Source organism: Hyla sarda, unplaced genomic scaffold (genome assembly GCF_029499605.1).
Source record: "Hyla sarda isolate aHylSar1 unplaced genomic scaffold, aHylSar1.hap1 scaffold_597, whole genome shotgun sequence".
NCBI classification, from domain to species: domain Eukaryota; kingdom Metazoa; phylum Chordata; class Amphibia; order Anura; family Hylidae; genus Hyla; species Hyla sarda.
In genome coordinates, this window is record NW_026610611.1 from 44961 (window position 1) to 59638 (window position 14678).

At 45.7% G+C, this 14678-nt stretch overlaps 6 non-coding genes across 6 annotated transcripts; all 6 read left to right on the plus strand.

The window, feature by feature from the left end:
* The first annotated feature begins 1851 nt into the window (after positions 1–1851).
* On the plus strand, positions 1852–2042 carry LOC130340572 (U2 spliceosomal RNA). The gene has a single exon (XR_008880668.1). It is a non-coding gene; the product is annotated as a U2 spliceosomal RNA (small nuclear RNA).
* Positions 2043–4127: 2085 nt separating this feature from the next.
* Positions 4128–4318, plus strand: LOC130340573 (U2 spliceosomal RNA). Its single transcript, XR_008880669.1, has one exon. It is a non-coding gene; the product is annotated as a U2 spliceosomal RNA (small nuclear RNA).
* Positions 4319–6407: 2089 nt separating this feature from the next.
* Positions 6408–6598, plus strand: LOC130340574 (U2 spliceosomal RNA). The gene has a single exon (XR_008880670.1). It is a non-coding gene; the product is annotated as a U2 spliceosomal RNA (small nuclear RNA).
* Positions 6599–8677: 2079 nt separating this feature from the next.
* LOC130340575 (U2 spliceosomal RNA) lies at positions 8678–8868 on the plus strand. Its single transcript, XR_008880671.1, has one exon. It is a non-coding gene; the product is annotated as a U2 spliceosomal RNA (small nuclear RNA).
* Positions 8869–10952: 2084 nt separating this feature from the next.
* On the plus strand, positions 10953–11143 carry LOC130340576 (U2 spliceosomal RNA). Its single transcript, XR_008880672.1, has one exon. It is a non-coding gene; the product is annotated as a U2 spliceosomal RNA (small nuclear RNA).
* A 2089-nt stretch (positions 11144–13232) lies between these two features.
* On the plus strand, positions 13233–13423 carry LOC130340577 (U2 spliceosomal RNA). The gene has a single exon (XR_008880673.1). It is a non-coding gene; the product is annotated as a U2 spliceosomal RNA (small nuclear RNA).
* Positions 13424–14678: the final 1255 nt, after the last annotated feature.

Consider the following 14678-nt stretch of genomic DNA (forward strand, 5'->3'; position numbering starts at 1 on the left):
CAGCACACCTGTGCAGGTAGGGCATGACATGATAGGCAGCTGCCTTGATAGCGGGTGGGTGCTGAATGTTCCTAATTGACAAAATAAGATTAATGCTTATGAAGAAATATAAAATCTCATCCCTTCCCCAATATCGCGCCACACCCCTACCCCTTAATTCCCTGGTTGAACTTGATGGACATATGTCTTTTTTCGACCGTACTAACTATGTAACTATGTAACATAACATGGGGGGGGGGGGTCTCCTGGCTGTTCACACAGGTGTGTCATTGCTGTACATTGACCATGCATTGCTTCTGTGGTATTGCAAAGGCAAAGACAAATGCTTCCAGCCATCCATTGCACTAATGGATTGGTCATCAGCTGGCTGTCTATGTCCCGCATCAATATAGACCAAAGTACAGAGGGTTAGGCTATGCTATTGTGCACCTACCTGATGCATCAGAAGGTGCGAGGCCCTTGCTAAATTCTGTGCACAGACTTTGAGATCTATGCTTTAGACTGTATCTAAACCTGCTCCAACATGGACTGACATTCTGGCCTACTTTCAGCCGATGCGACTTGTCTGTCGCTGAACAGTCGCTTTTTATGTATTCAGCACCTATGTATAATGTTGTAAAAATGCTCTAGAAGCTAAAGTCGCAGAAATGTCACACATATTTGGCCTGCAACTTTCTGTGCGACAAATTCAGACAGGAAAAATCAGTATAAATCCTTAGAAAATTATCCCCCAGTGTCTCCATCTGCTGGCGGTATTGAATAAGCATTGCTGCACTGATGGGGTATGCATTAGACGAAAAAAAAGAAGAAAAAGAAGAATAATACGCCCAGAAAAGAGGCGAAAAGGAGAAAAACGTAAAAAAACGTGAAAAAAAAGTAAGAGGAAGAGAAGGGAAAAAAAGGTGGAAATGGGTTTAAAAGTGATTTCGGCGGAGAAATATATATATATATATATATATATATATATATATATATATACGCGCACACACACACATATATATAAACGTATTCTCCGTTGAGATATTGCAGCCGCTGCTGTGTCCAGGCCCAGGAGCCTTAGCACTGTGCTGTGATGTCACTCAATACCACTGACATCACTAGGTGTAAACAACATCTCTCCTTTGCTGTGTATGTGACTATGGAGCTGTTTGGTGATGTCGTCTATTATGGCCTTCATAGAAGCAACAGGAGATTGTTGCATCCATCTAGAACCCTCAGAACTACAGTGCTATGATGTCACTCACTTCCACAGGCCTTGCAGAGTGTAAACAACAACAACCCAGCTTTGTTGTGTATGTAACCATAGGGATTTGTGATGTCACCTAGAACCTTCACAGCAGCGACAGCTTTATGAGGAGCATCAGCACTGCTCTGCCTGAGCAGAACCATCACCGCCATAGGTTGTCAAATAACCCGGGTTTAACCCACACAGGTAAGTCCAATGGGGTGCAGGCATGTCCTCTATGCTTACAGCTTCCCGTGGGTGTTGGTTTGATACCGTTTGGGGACAGCCAAGGAGGCATCTGCAGGCAACAAAGGTAGGTGTGTGCTTGTGTGTGTGTTTCCTATGCAGATCCTAAGCCCAGTGTCACATGCAAGTAGGAGGAGTAAGAAGGGTTCCTGGCAAATCCGGGTTATGGATTGCATTTAAAAAGGCCCCGTGGGAGTGCAATGGGCCCCTGTCTTGCTGCTTAGCAATAATGGTATGGGTTTAGGTTCTGCTGTGTGTACTGGTGGTTGACTGCCCCCCAGCCCAGAGTGTGCATGGAAAATTGTCTGGCAGCCTCCCTGACAGCAAGCAGTGATAGTGCCCATGAAGGGGACCTTGTTGGGCCCGCCCCTTTCACGGTTATCGCTTCTCGGCCTTTTGGCTAAGATCAAGTGTAGTATCTGTTCTTATCAGTTTAATATCTGATACGTCCCCTATCTGGGGACCATATATTAAATGGATTTTTGAGAACGGGGGCCGATTTCGAAGCTTGCTTCCGTCGCCCTATGCATTGACCCGATATGGCAGTATCTTCGGGTACAGTGCACCACCCCCTTACAGGGTTAAAAAGAAAGATTCCTACTTTCATTGCTACCTGCTTGCTGGCTAGCCAGCTAGCCAGCCCTGTGGGCCTTGCTGCTGCTGCTGCTGCAGCCAAAAAACAAAAGGTGGTGCTGCTGCTGCTTCTGCTTCTGCTTGTGTCTGGCCGCTGTTGGAGCGTCCAGGCACAGGACTTCTGCTGCTGCTGACTAAATGGCCTCCTTAATTGGATCATTTGAGTAGCCAGCACACCTGTGCAGGTAGGGCATGACATGATAGGCAGCTGCCTTGATAGCGGGTGGGTGCTGAATGTTCCTAATTGACAAAATAAGATTAATGCTTATGAAGAAATATAAAATCTCATCCCTTCCCCAATATCGCGCCACACCCCTACCCCTTAATTCCCTGGTTGAACTTGATGGACATATGTCTTTTTTCGACCGTACTAACTATGTAACTATGTAACATAACATGGGGGGGGGGGGTCTCCTGGCTGTTCACACAGGTGTGTCATTGCTGTACATTGACCATGCATTGCTTCTGTGGTATTGCAAAGGCAAAGACAAATGCTTCCAGCCATCCATTGCACTAATGGATTGGTCATCAGCTGGCTGTCTATGTCCCGCATCAATATAGACCAAAGTACAGAGGGTTAGGCTATGCTATTGTGCACCTACCTGATGCATCAGAAGGTGCGAGGCCCTTGCTAAATTCTGTGCACAGACTTTGAGATCTATGCTTTAGACTGTATCTAAACCTGCTCCAACATGGACTGACATTCTGGCCTACTTTCAGCCGATGCGACTTGTCTGTCGCTGAACAGTCGCTTTTTATGTATTCAGCACCTATGTATAATGTTGTAAAAATGCTCTAGAAGCTAAAGTCGCAGAAATGTCACACATATTTGGCCTGCAACTTTCTGTGCGACAAATTCAGACAGGAAAAATCAGTATAAATCCTTAGAAAATTATCCCCCAGTGTCTCCATCTGCTGGCGGTATTGAATAAGCATTGCTGCACTGATGGGGTATGCATTAGACGAAAAAAAAGAAGAAAAAGAAGAATAATACGCCCAGAAAAGAGGCGAAAAGGAGAAAAACGTAAAAAAACGTGAAAAAAAAGTAAGAGGAAGAGAAGGGAAAAAAAGGTGGAAATGGGTTTAAAAGTGATTTCGGCGGAGAAATATATATATATATATATATATATATATATATATATATATATATATACGCGCACACACACACATATATATAAACGTATTCTCCGTTGAGATATTGCAGCCGCTGCTGTGTCCAGGCCCAGGAGCCTTAGCACTGTGCTGTGATGTCACTCAATACCACTGACATCACTAGGTGTAAACAACATCTCTCCTTTGCTGTGTATGTGACTATGGAGCTGTTTGGTGATGTCGTCTATTATGGCCTTCATAGAAGCAACAGGAGATTGTTGCATCCATCTAGAACCCTCAGAACTACAGTGCTATGATGTCACTCACTTCCACAGGCCTTGCAGAGTGTAAACAACAACCCAGCTTTGTTGTGTATGTAACCATAGGGATTTGTGATGTCACCTAGAACCTTCACAGCAGCGACAGCTTTATGAGGAGCATCAGCACTGCTCTGCCTGAGCAGAACCATCACCGCCATAGGTTGTCAAATAACCCGGGTTTAACCCACACAGGTAAGTCCAATGGGGTGCAGGCATGTCCTCTATGCTTACAGCTTCCCGTGGGTGTTGGTTTGATACCGTTTGGGGACAGCCAAGGAGGCATCTGCAGGCAACAAAGGTAGGTGTGTGCTTGTGTGTGTGTTTCCTATGCAGATCCTAAGCCCAGTGTCACATGCAAGTAGGAGGAGTAAGAAGGGTTCCTGGCAAATCCGGGTTATGGATTGCATTTAAAAAGGCCCCGTGGGAGTGCAATGGGCCCCTGTCTTGCTGCTTAGCAATAATGGTATGGGTTTAGGTTCTGCTGTGTGTACTGGTGGTTGACTGCCCCCCAGCCCAGAGTGTGCATGGAAAATTGTCTGGCAGCCTCCCTGACAGCAAGCAGTGATAGTGCCCATGAAGGGGACCTTGTTGGGCCCGCCCCTTTCACGGTTATCGCTTCTCGGCCTTTTGGCTAAGATCAAGTGTAGTATCTGTTCTTATCAGTTTAATATCTGATACGTCCCCTATCTGGGGACCATATATTAAATGGATTTTTGAGAACGGGGGCCGATTTCGAAGCTTGCTTCCGTCGCCCTATGCATTGACCCGATATGGCAGTATCTTCGGGTACAGTGCACCACCCCCTTACAGGGTTAAAAAGAAAGATTCCTACTTTCATTGCTACCTGCTTGCTGGCTAGCCAGCTAGCCAGCCCTGTGGGCCTTGCTGCTGCTGCTGCTGCAGCCAAAAAACAAAAGGTGGTGCTGCTGCTGCTTCTGCTTCTGCTTGTGTCTGGCCGCTGTTGGAGCGTCCAGGCACAGGACTTCTGCTGCTGCTGACTAAATGGCCTCCTTAATTGGATCATTTGAGTAGCCAGCACACCTGTGCAGGTAGGGCATGACATGATAGGCAGCTGCCTTGATAGCGGGTGGGTGCTGAATGTTCCTAATTGACAAAATAAGATTAATGCTTATGAAGAAATATAAAATCTCATCCCTTCCCCAATATCGCGCCACACCCCTACCCCTTAATTCCCTGGTTGAACTTGATGGACATATGTCTTTTTTCGACCGTACTAACTATGTAACTATGTAACATAACATGGGGGGGGGGGTCTCCTGGCTGTTCACACAGGTGTGTCATTGCTGTACATTGACCATGCATTGCTTCTGTGGTATTGCAAAGGCAAAGACAAATGCTTCCAGCCATCCATTGCACTAATGGATTGGTCATCAGCTGGCTGTCTATGTCCCGCATCAATATAGACCAAAGTACAGAGGGTTAGGCTATGCTATTGTGCACCTACCTGATGCATCAGAAGGTGCGAGGCCCTTGCTAAATTCTGTGCACAGACTTTGAGATCTATGCTTTAGACTGTATCTAAACCTGCTCCAACATGGACTGACATTCTGGCCTACTTTCAGCCGATGCGACTTGTCTGTCGCTGAACAGTCGCTTTTTATGTATTCAGCACCTATGTATAATGTTGTAAAAATGCTCTAGAAGCTAAAGTCGCAGAAATGTCACACATATTTGGCCTGCAACTTTCTGTGCGACAAATTCAGACAGGAAAAATCAGTATAAATCCTTAGAAAATTATCCCCCAGTGTCTCCATCTGCTGGCGGTATTGAATAAGCATTGCTGCACTGATGGGGTATGCATTAGACGAAAAAAAAGAAGAAAAAGAAGAATAATACGCCCAGAAAAGAGGCGAAAAGGAGAAAAACGTAAAAAAACGTGAAAAAAAAGTAAGAGGAAGAGAAGGGAAAAAAAGGTGGAAATGGGTTTAAAAGTGATTTCGGCGGAGAAATATATATATATATATATATATATATATATATATATATATATATATATACGCGCACACACACACATATATATAAACGTATTCTCCGTTGAGATGTTGCAGCCGCTGCTGTGTCCAGGCCCAGGAGCCTTAGCACTGTGCTGTGATGTCACTCAATACCACTGACATCACTAGGTGTAAACAACATCTCTCCTTTGCTGTGTATGTGACTATGGAGCTGTTTGGTGATGTCGTCTATTATGGCCTTCATAGAAGCAACAGGAGATTGTTGCATCCATCTAGAACCCTCAGAACTACAGTGCTATGATGTCACTCACTTCCACAGGCCTTGCAGAGTGTAAACAACAACAACCCAGCTTTGTTGTGTATGTAACCATAGGGATTTGTGATGTCACCTAGAACCTTCACAGCAGCGACAGCTTTATGAGGAGCATCAGCACTGCTCTGCCTGAGCAGAACCATCACCGCCATAGGTTGTCAAATAACCCGGGTTTAACCCACACAGGTAAGTCCAATGGGGTGCAGGCATGTCCTCTATGCTTACAGCTTCCCGTGGGTGTTGGTTTGATACCGTTTGGGGACAGCCAAGGAGGCATCTGCAGGCAACAAAGGTAGGTGTGTGCTTGTGTGTGTGTTTCCTATGCAGATCCTAAGCCCAGTGTCACATGCAAGTAGGAGGAGTAAGAAGGGTTCCTGGCAAATCCGGGTTATGGATTGCATTTAAAAAGGCCCCGTGGGAGTGCAATGGGCCCCTGTCTTGCTGCTTAGCAATAATGGTATGGGTTTAGGTTCTGCTGTGTGTACTGGTGGTTGACTGCCCCCCAGCCCAGAGTGTGCATGGAAAATTGTCTGGCAGCCTCCCTGACAGCAAGCAGTGATAGTGCCCATGAAGGGGACCTTGTTGGGCCCGCCCCTTTCACGGTTATCGCTTCTCGGCCTTTTGGCTAAGATCAAGTGTAGTATCTGTTCTTATCAGTTTAATATCTGATACGTCCCCTATCTGGGGACCATATATTAAATGGATTTTTGAGAACGGGGGCCGATTTCGAAGCTTGCTTCCGTCGCCCTATGCATTGACCCGATATGGCAGTATCTTCGGGTACAGTGCACCACCCCCTTACAGGGTTAAAAAGAAAGATTCCTACTTTCATTGCTACCTGCTTGCTGGCTAGCCAGCTAGCCAGCCCTGTGGGCCTTGCTGCTGCTGCTGCTGCAGCCAAAAAACAAAAGGTGGTGCTGCTGCTGCTTCTGCTTCTGCTTGTGTCTGGCCGCTGTTGGAGCGTCCAGGCACAGGACTTCTGCTGCTGCTGACTAAATGGCCTCCTTAATTGGATCATTTGAGTAGCCAGCACACCTGTGCAGGTAGGGCATGACATGATAGGCAGCTGCCTTGATAGCGGGTGGGTGCTGAATGTTCCTAATTGACAAAATAAGATTAATGCTTATGAAGAAATATAAAATCTCATCCCTTCCCCAATATCGCGCCACACCCCTACCCCTTAATTCCCTGGTTGAACTTGATGGACATATGTCTTTTTTCGACCGTACTAACTATGTAACTATGTAACATAACATGGGGGGGGGGTCTCCTGGCTGTTCACACAGGTGTGTCATTGCTGTACATTGACCATGCATTGCTTCTGTGGTATTGCAAAGGCAAAGACAAATGCTTCCAGCCATCCATTGCACTAATGGATTGGTCATCAGCTGGCTGTCTATGTCCCGCATCAATATAGACCAAAGTACAGAGGGTTAGGCTATGCTATTGTGCACCTACCTGATGCATCAGAAGGTGCGAGGCCCTTGCTAAATTCTGTGCACAGACTTTGAGATCTATGCTTTAGACTGTATCTAAACCTGCTCCAACATGGACTGACATTCTGGCCTACTTTCAGCCGATGCGACTTGTCTGTCGCTGAACAGTCGCTTTTTATGTATTCAGCACCTATGTATAATGTTGTAAAAATGCTCTAGAAGCTAAAGTCGCAGAAATGTCACACATATTTGGCCTGCAACTTTCTGTGCGACAAATTCAGACAGGAAAAATCAGTATAAATCCTTAGAAAATTATCCCCCAGTGTCTCCATCTGCTGGCGGTATTGAATAAGCATTGCTGCACTGATGGGGTATGCATTAGACGAAAAAAAAGAAGAAAAAGAAGAATAATACGCCCAGAAAAGAGGCGAAAAGGAGAAAAACGTAAAAAAACGTGAAAAAAAAGTAAGAGGAAGAGAAGGGAAAAAAAGGTGGAAATGGGTTTAAAAGTGATTTCGGCGGAGAAATATATATATATATATATATATATATATATATATATATATATACGCGCACACACACACATATATATAAACGTATTCTCCGTTGAGATATTGCAGCCGCTGCTGTGTCCAGGCCCAGGAGCCTTAGCACTGTGCTGTGATGTCACTCAATACCACTGACATCACTAGGTGTAAACAACATCTCTCCTTTGCTGTGTATGTGACTATGGAGCTGTTTGGTGATGTCGTCTATTATGGCCTTCATAGAAGCAACAGGAGATTGTTGCATCCATCTAGAACCCTCAGAACTACAGTGCTATGATGTCACTCACTTCCACAGGCCTTGCAGAGTGTAAACAACAACCCAGCTTTGTTGTGTATGTAACCATAGGGATTTGTGATGTCACCTAGAACCTTCACAGCAGCGACAGCTTTATGAGGAGCATCAGCACTGCTCTGCCTGAGCAGAACCATCACCGCCATAGGTTGTCAAATAACCCGGGTTTAACCCACACAGGTAAGTCCAATGGGGTGCAGGCATGTCCTCTATGCTTACAGCTTCCCGTGGGTGTTGGTTTGATACCGTTTGGGGACAGCCAAGGAGGCATCTGCAGGCAACAAAGGTAGGTGTGTGCTTGTGTGTGTGTTTCCTATGCAGATCCTAAGCCCAGTGTCACATGCAAGTAGGAGGAGTAAGAAGGGTTCCTGGCAAATCCGGGTTATGGATTGCATTTAAAAAGGCCCCGTGGGAGTGCAATGGGCCCCTGTCTTGCTGCTTAGCAATAATGGTATGGGTTTAGGTTCTGCTGTGTGTACTGGTGGTTGACTGCCCCCCAGCCCAGAGTGTGCATGGAAAATTGTCTGGCAGCCTCCCTGACAGCAAGCAGTGATAGTGCCCATGAAGGGGACCTTGTTGGGCCCGCCCCTTTCACGGTTATCGCTTCTCGGCCTTTTGGCTAAGATCAAGTGTAGTATCTGTTCTTATCAGTTTAATATCTGATACGTCCCCTATCTGGGGACCATATATTAAATGGATTTTTGAGAACGGGGGCCGATTTCGAAGCTTGCTTCCGTCGCCCTATGCATTGACCCGATATGGCAGTATCTTCGGGTACAGTGCACCACCCCCTTACAGGGTTAAAAAGAAAGATTCCTACTTTCATTGCTACCTGCTTGCTGGCTAGCCAGCTAGCCAGCCCTGTGGGCCTTGCTGCTGCTGCTGCTGCAGCCAAAAAACAAAAGGTGGTGCTGCTGCTGCTTCTGCTTCTGCTTGTGTCTGGCCGCTGTTGGAGCGTCCAGGCACAGGACTTCTGCTGCTGCTGACTAAATGGCCTCCTTAATTGGATCATTTGAGTAGCCAGCACACCTGTGCAGGTAGGGCATGACATGATAGGCAGCTGCCTTGATAGCGGGTGGGTGCTGAATGTTCCTAATTGACAAAATAAGATTAATGCTTATGAAGAAATATAAAATCTCATCCCTTCCCCAATATCGCGCCACACCCCTACCCCTTAATTCCCTGGTTGAACTTGATGGACATATGTCTTTTTTCGACCGTACTAACTATGTAACTATGTAACATAACATGGGGGGGGGGGGTCTCCTGGCTGTTCACACAGGTGTGTCATTGCTGTACATTGACCATGCATTGCTTCTGTGGTATTGCAAAGGCAAAGACAAATGCTTCCAGCCATCCATTGCACTAATGGATTGGTCATCAGCTGGCTGTCTATGTCCCGCATCAATATAGACCAAAGTACAGAGGGTTAGGCTATGCTATTGTGCACCTACCTGATGCATCAGAAGGTGCGAGGCCCTTGCTAAATTCTGTGCACAGACTTTGAGATCTATGCTTTAGACTGTATCTAAACCTGCTCCAACATGGACTGACATTCTGGCCTACTTTCAGCCGATGCGACTTGTCTGTCGCTGAACAGTCGCTTTTTATGTATTCAGCACCTATGTATAATGTTGTAAAAATGCTCTAGAAGCTAAAGTCGCAGAAATGTCACACATATTTGGCCTGCAACTTTCTGTGCGACAAATTCAGACAGGAAAAATCAGTATAAATCCTTAGAAAATTATCCCCCAGTGTCTCCATCTGCTGGCGGTATTGAATAAGCATTGCTGCACTGATGGGGTATGCATTAGACGAAAAAAAAGAAGAAAAAGAAGAATAATACGCCCAGAAAAGAGGCGAAAAGGAGAAAAACGTAAAAAAACGTGAAAAAAAAGTAAGAGGAAGAGAAGGGAAAAAAAGGTGGAAATGGGTTTAAAAGTGATTTCGGCGGAGAAATATATATATATATATATATATATATATATATATATATATATACGCGCACACACACACATATATATAAACGTATTCTCCGTTGAGATATTGCAGCCGCTGCTGTGTCCAGGCCCAGGAGCCTTAGCACTGTGCTGTGATGTCACTCAATACCACTGACATCACTAGGTGTAAACAACATCTCTCCTTTGCTGTGTATGTGACTATGGAGCTGTTTGGTGATGTCGTCTATTATGGCCTTCATAGAAGCAACAGGAGATTGTTGCATCCATCTAGAACCCTCAGAACTACAGTGCTATGATGTCACTCACTTCCACAGGCCTTGCAGAGTGTAAACAACAACAACCCAGCTTTGTTGTGTATGTAACCATAGGGATTTGTGATGTCACCTAGAACCTTCACAGCAGCGACAGCTTTATGAGGAGCATCAGCACTGCTCTGCCTGAGCAGAACCATCACCGCCATAGGTTGTCAAATAACCCGGGTTTAACCCACACAGGTAAGTCCAATGGGGTGCAGGCATGTCCTCTATGCTTACAGCTTCCCGTGGGTGTTGGTTTGATACCGTTTGGGGACAGCCAAGGAGGCATCTGCAGGCAACAAAGGTAGGTGTGTGCTTGTGTGTGTGTTTCCTATGCAGATCCTAAGCCCAGTGTCACATGCAAGTAGGAGGAGTAAGAAGGGTTCCTGGCAAATCCGGGTTATGGATTGCATTTAAAAAGGCCCCGTGGGAGTGCAATGGGCCCCTGTCTTGCTGCTTAGCAATAATGGTATGGGTTTAGGTTCTGCTGTGTGTACTGGTGGTTGACTGCCCCCCAGCCCAGAGTGTGCATGGAAAATTGTCTGGCAGCCTCCCTGACAGCAAGCAGTGATAGTGCCCATGAAGGGGACCTTGTTGGGCCCGCCCCTTTCACGGTTATCGCTTCTCGGCCTTTTGGCTAAGATCAAGTGTAGTATCTGTTCTTATCAGTTTAATATCTGATACGTCCCCTATCTGGGGACCATATATTAAATGGATTTTTGAGAACGGGGGCCGATTTCGAAGCTTGCTTCCGTCGCCCTATGCATTGACCCGATATGGCAGTATCTTCGGGTACAGTGCACCACCCCCTTACAGGGTTAAAAAGAAAGATTCCTACTTTCATTGCTACCTGCTTGCTGGCTAGCCAGCTAGCCAGCCCTGTGGGCCTTGCTGCTGCTGCTGCTGCAGCCAAAAAACAAAAGGTGGTGCTGCTGCTGCTTCTGCTTCTGCTTGTGTCTGGCCGCTGTTGGAGCGTCCAGGCACAGGACTTCTGCTGCTGCTGACTAAATGGCCTCCTTAATTGGATCATTTGAGTAGCCAGCACACCTGTGCAGGTAGGGCATGACATGATAGGCAGCTGCCTTGATAGCGGGTGGGTGCTGAATGTTCCTAATTGACAAAATAAGATTAATGCTTATGAAGAAATATAAAATCTCATCCCTTCCCCAATATCGCGCCACACCCCTACCCCTTAATTCCCTGGTTGAACTTGATGGACATATGTCTTTTTTCGACCGTACTAACTATGTAACTATGTAACATAACATGGGGGGGGGGGGGTCTCCTGGCTGTTCACACAGGTGTGTCATTGCTGTACATTGACCATGCATTGCTTCTGTGGTATTGCAAAGGCAAAGACAAATGCTTCCAGCCATCCATTGCACTAATGGATTGGTCATCAGCTGGCTGTCTATGTCCCGCATCAATATAGACCAAAGTACAGAGGGTTAGGCTATGCTATTGTGCACCTACCTGATGCATCAGAAGGTGCGAGGCCCTTGCTAAATTCTGTGCACAGACTTTGAGATCTATGCTTTAGACTGTATCTAAACCTGCTCCAACATGGACTGACATTCTGGCCTACTTTCAGCCGATGCGACTTGTCTGTCGCTGAACAGTCGCTTTTTATGTATTCAGCACCTATGTATAATGTTGTAAAAATGCTCTAGAAGCTAAAGTCGCAGAAATGTCACACATATTTGGCCTGCAACTTTCTGTGCGACAAATTCAGACAGGAAAAATCAGTATAAATCCTTAGAAAATTATCCCCCAGTGTCTCCATCTGCTGGCGGTATTGAATAAGCATTGCTGCACTGATGGGGTATGCATTAGACGAAAAAAAAGAAGAAAAAGAAGAATAATACGCCCAGAAAAGAGGCGAAAAGGAGAAAAACGTAAAAAAACGTGAAAAAAAAGTAAGAGGAAGAGAAGGGAAAAAAAGGTGGAAATGGGTTTAAAAGTGATTTCGGCGGAGAAATATATATATATATATATATATATATATATATATATATATATATATACGCGCACACACACACATATATATAAACGTATTCTCCGTTGAGATATTGCAGCCGCTGCTGTGTCCAGGCCCAGGAGCCTTAGCACTGTGCTGTGATGTCACTCAATACCACTGACATCACTAGGTGTAAACAACATCTCTCCTTTGCTGTGTATGTGACTATGGAGCTGTTTGGTGATGTCGTCTATTATGGCCTTCATAGAAGCAACAGGAGATTGTTGCATCCATCTAGAACCCTCAGAACTACAGTGCTATGATGTCACTCACTTCCACAGGCCTTGCAGAGTGTAAACAACAACAACCCAGCTTTGTTGTGTATGTAACCATAGGGATTTGTGATGTCACCTAGAACCTTCACAGCAGCGACAGCTTTATGAGGAGCATCAGCACTGCTCTGCCTGAGCAGAACCATCACCGCCATAGGTTGTCAAATAACCCGGGTTTAACCCACACAGGTAAGTCCAATGGGGTGCAGGCATGTCCTCTATGCTTACAGCTTCCCGTGGGTGTTGGTTTGATACCGTTTGGGGACAGCCAAGGAGGCATCTGCAGGCAACAAAGGTAGGTGTGTGCTTGTGTGTGTGTTTCCTATGCAGATCCTAAGCCCAGTGTCACATGCAAGTAGGAGGAGTAAGAAGGGTTCCTGGCAAATCCGGGTTATGGATTGCATTTAAAAAGGCCCCGTGGGAGTGCAATGGGCCCCTGTCTTGCTGCTTAGCAATAATGGTATGGGTTTAGGTTCTGCTGTGTGTACTGGTGGTTGACTGCCCCCCAGCCCAGAGTGTGCATGGAAAATTGTCTGGCAGCCTCCCTGACAGCAAGCAGTGATAGTGCCCATGAAGGGGACCTTGTTGGGCCCGCCCCTTTCACGGTTATCGCTTCTCGGCCTTTTGGCTAAGATCAAGTGTAGTATCTGTTCTTATCAGTTTAATATCTGATACGTCCCCTATCTGGGGACCATATATTAAATGGATTTTTGAGAACGGGGGCCGATTTCGAAGCTTGCTTCCGTCGCCCTATGCATTGACCCGATATGGCAGTATCTTCGGGTACAGTGCACCACCCCCTTACAGGGTTAAAAAGAAAGATTCCTACTTTCATTGCTACCTGCTTGCTGGCTAGCCAGCTAGCCAGCCCTGTGGGCCTTGCTGCTGCTGCTGCTGCAGCCAAAAAACAAAAGGTGGTGCTGCTGCTGCTTCTGCTTCTGCTTGTGTCTGGCCGCTGTTGGAGCGTCCAGGCACAGGACTTCTGCTGCTGCTGACTAAATGGCCTCCTTAATTGGATCATTTGAGTAGCCAGCACACCTGTGCAGGTAGGGCATGACATGATAGGCAGCTGCCTTGATAGCGGGTGGGTGCTGAATGTTCCTAATTGACAAAATAAGATTAATGCTTATGAAGAAATATAAAATCTCATCCCTTCCCCAATATCGCGCCACACCCCTACCCCTTAATTCCCTGGTTGAACTTGATGGACATATGTCTTTTTTCGACCGTACTAACTATGTAACTATGTAACATAACATGGGGGGGGGGGGTCTCCTGGCTGTTCACACAGGTGTGTCATTGCTGTACATTGACCATGCATTGCTTCTGTGGTATTGCAAAGGCAAAGACAAATGCTTCCAGCCATCCATTGCACTAATGGATTGGTCATCAGCTGGCTGTCTATGTCCCGCATCAATATAGACCAAAGTACAGAGGGTTAGGCTATGCTATTGTGCACCTACCTGATGCATCAGAAGGTGCGAGGCCCTTGCTAAATTCTGTGCACAGACTTTGAGATCTATGCTTTAGACTGTATCTAAACCTGCTCCAACATGGACTGACATTCTGGCCTACTTTCAGCCGATGCGACTTGTCTGTCGCTGAACAGTCGCTTTTTATGTATTCAGCACCTATGTATAATGTTGTAAAAATGCTCTAGAAGCTAAAGTCGCAGAAATGTCACACATATTTGGCCTGCAACTTTCTGTGCGACAAATTCAGACAGGAAAAATCAGTATAAATCCTTAGAAAATTATCCCCCAGTGTCTCCATCTGCTGGCGGTATTGAATAAGCATTGCTGCACTGATGGGGTATGCATTAGACGAAAAAAAAGAAGAAAAAGAAGAATAATACGCCCAGAAAAGAGGCGAAAAGGAGAAAAACGTAAAAAAACGTGAAAAAAAAGTAAGAGGAAGAGAAGGGAAAAAAAGGTGGAAATGGGTTTAAAAGTGATTTCGGCGGAGAATATATATATATATATATATATATATATATATATATATACGCGCACACACACACATATATATAAACGTATTCTCCGTTGAGATATTGC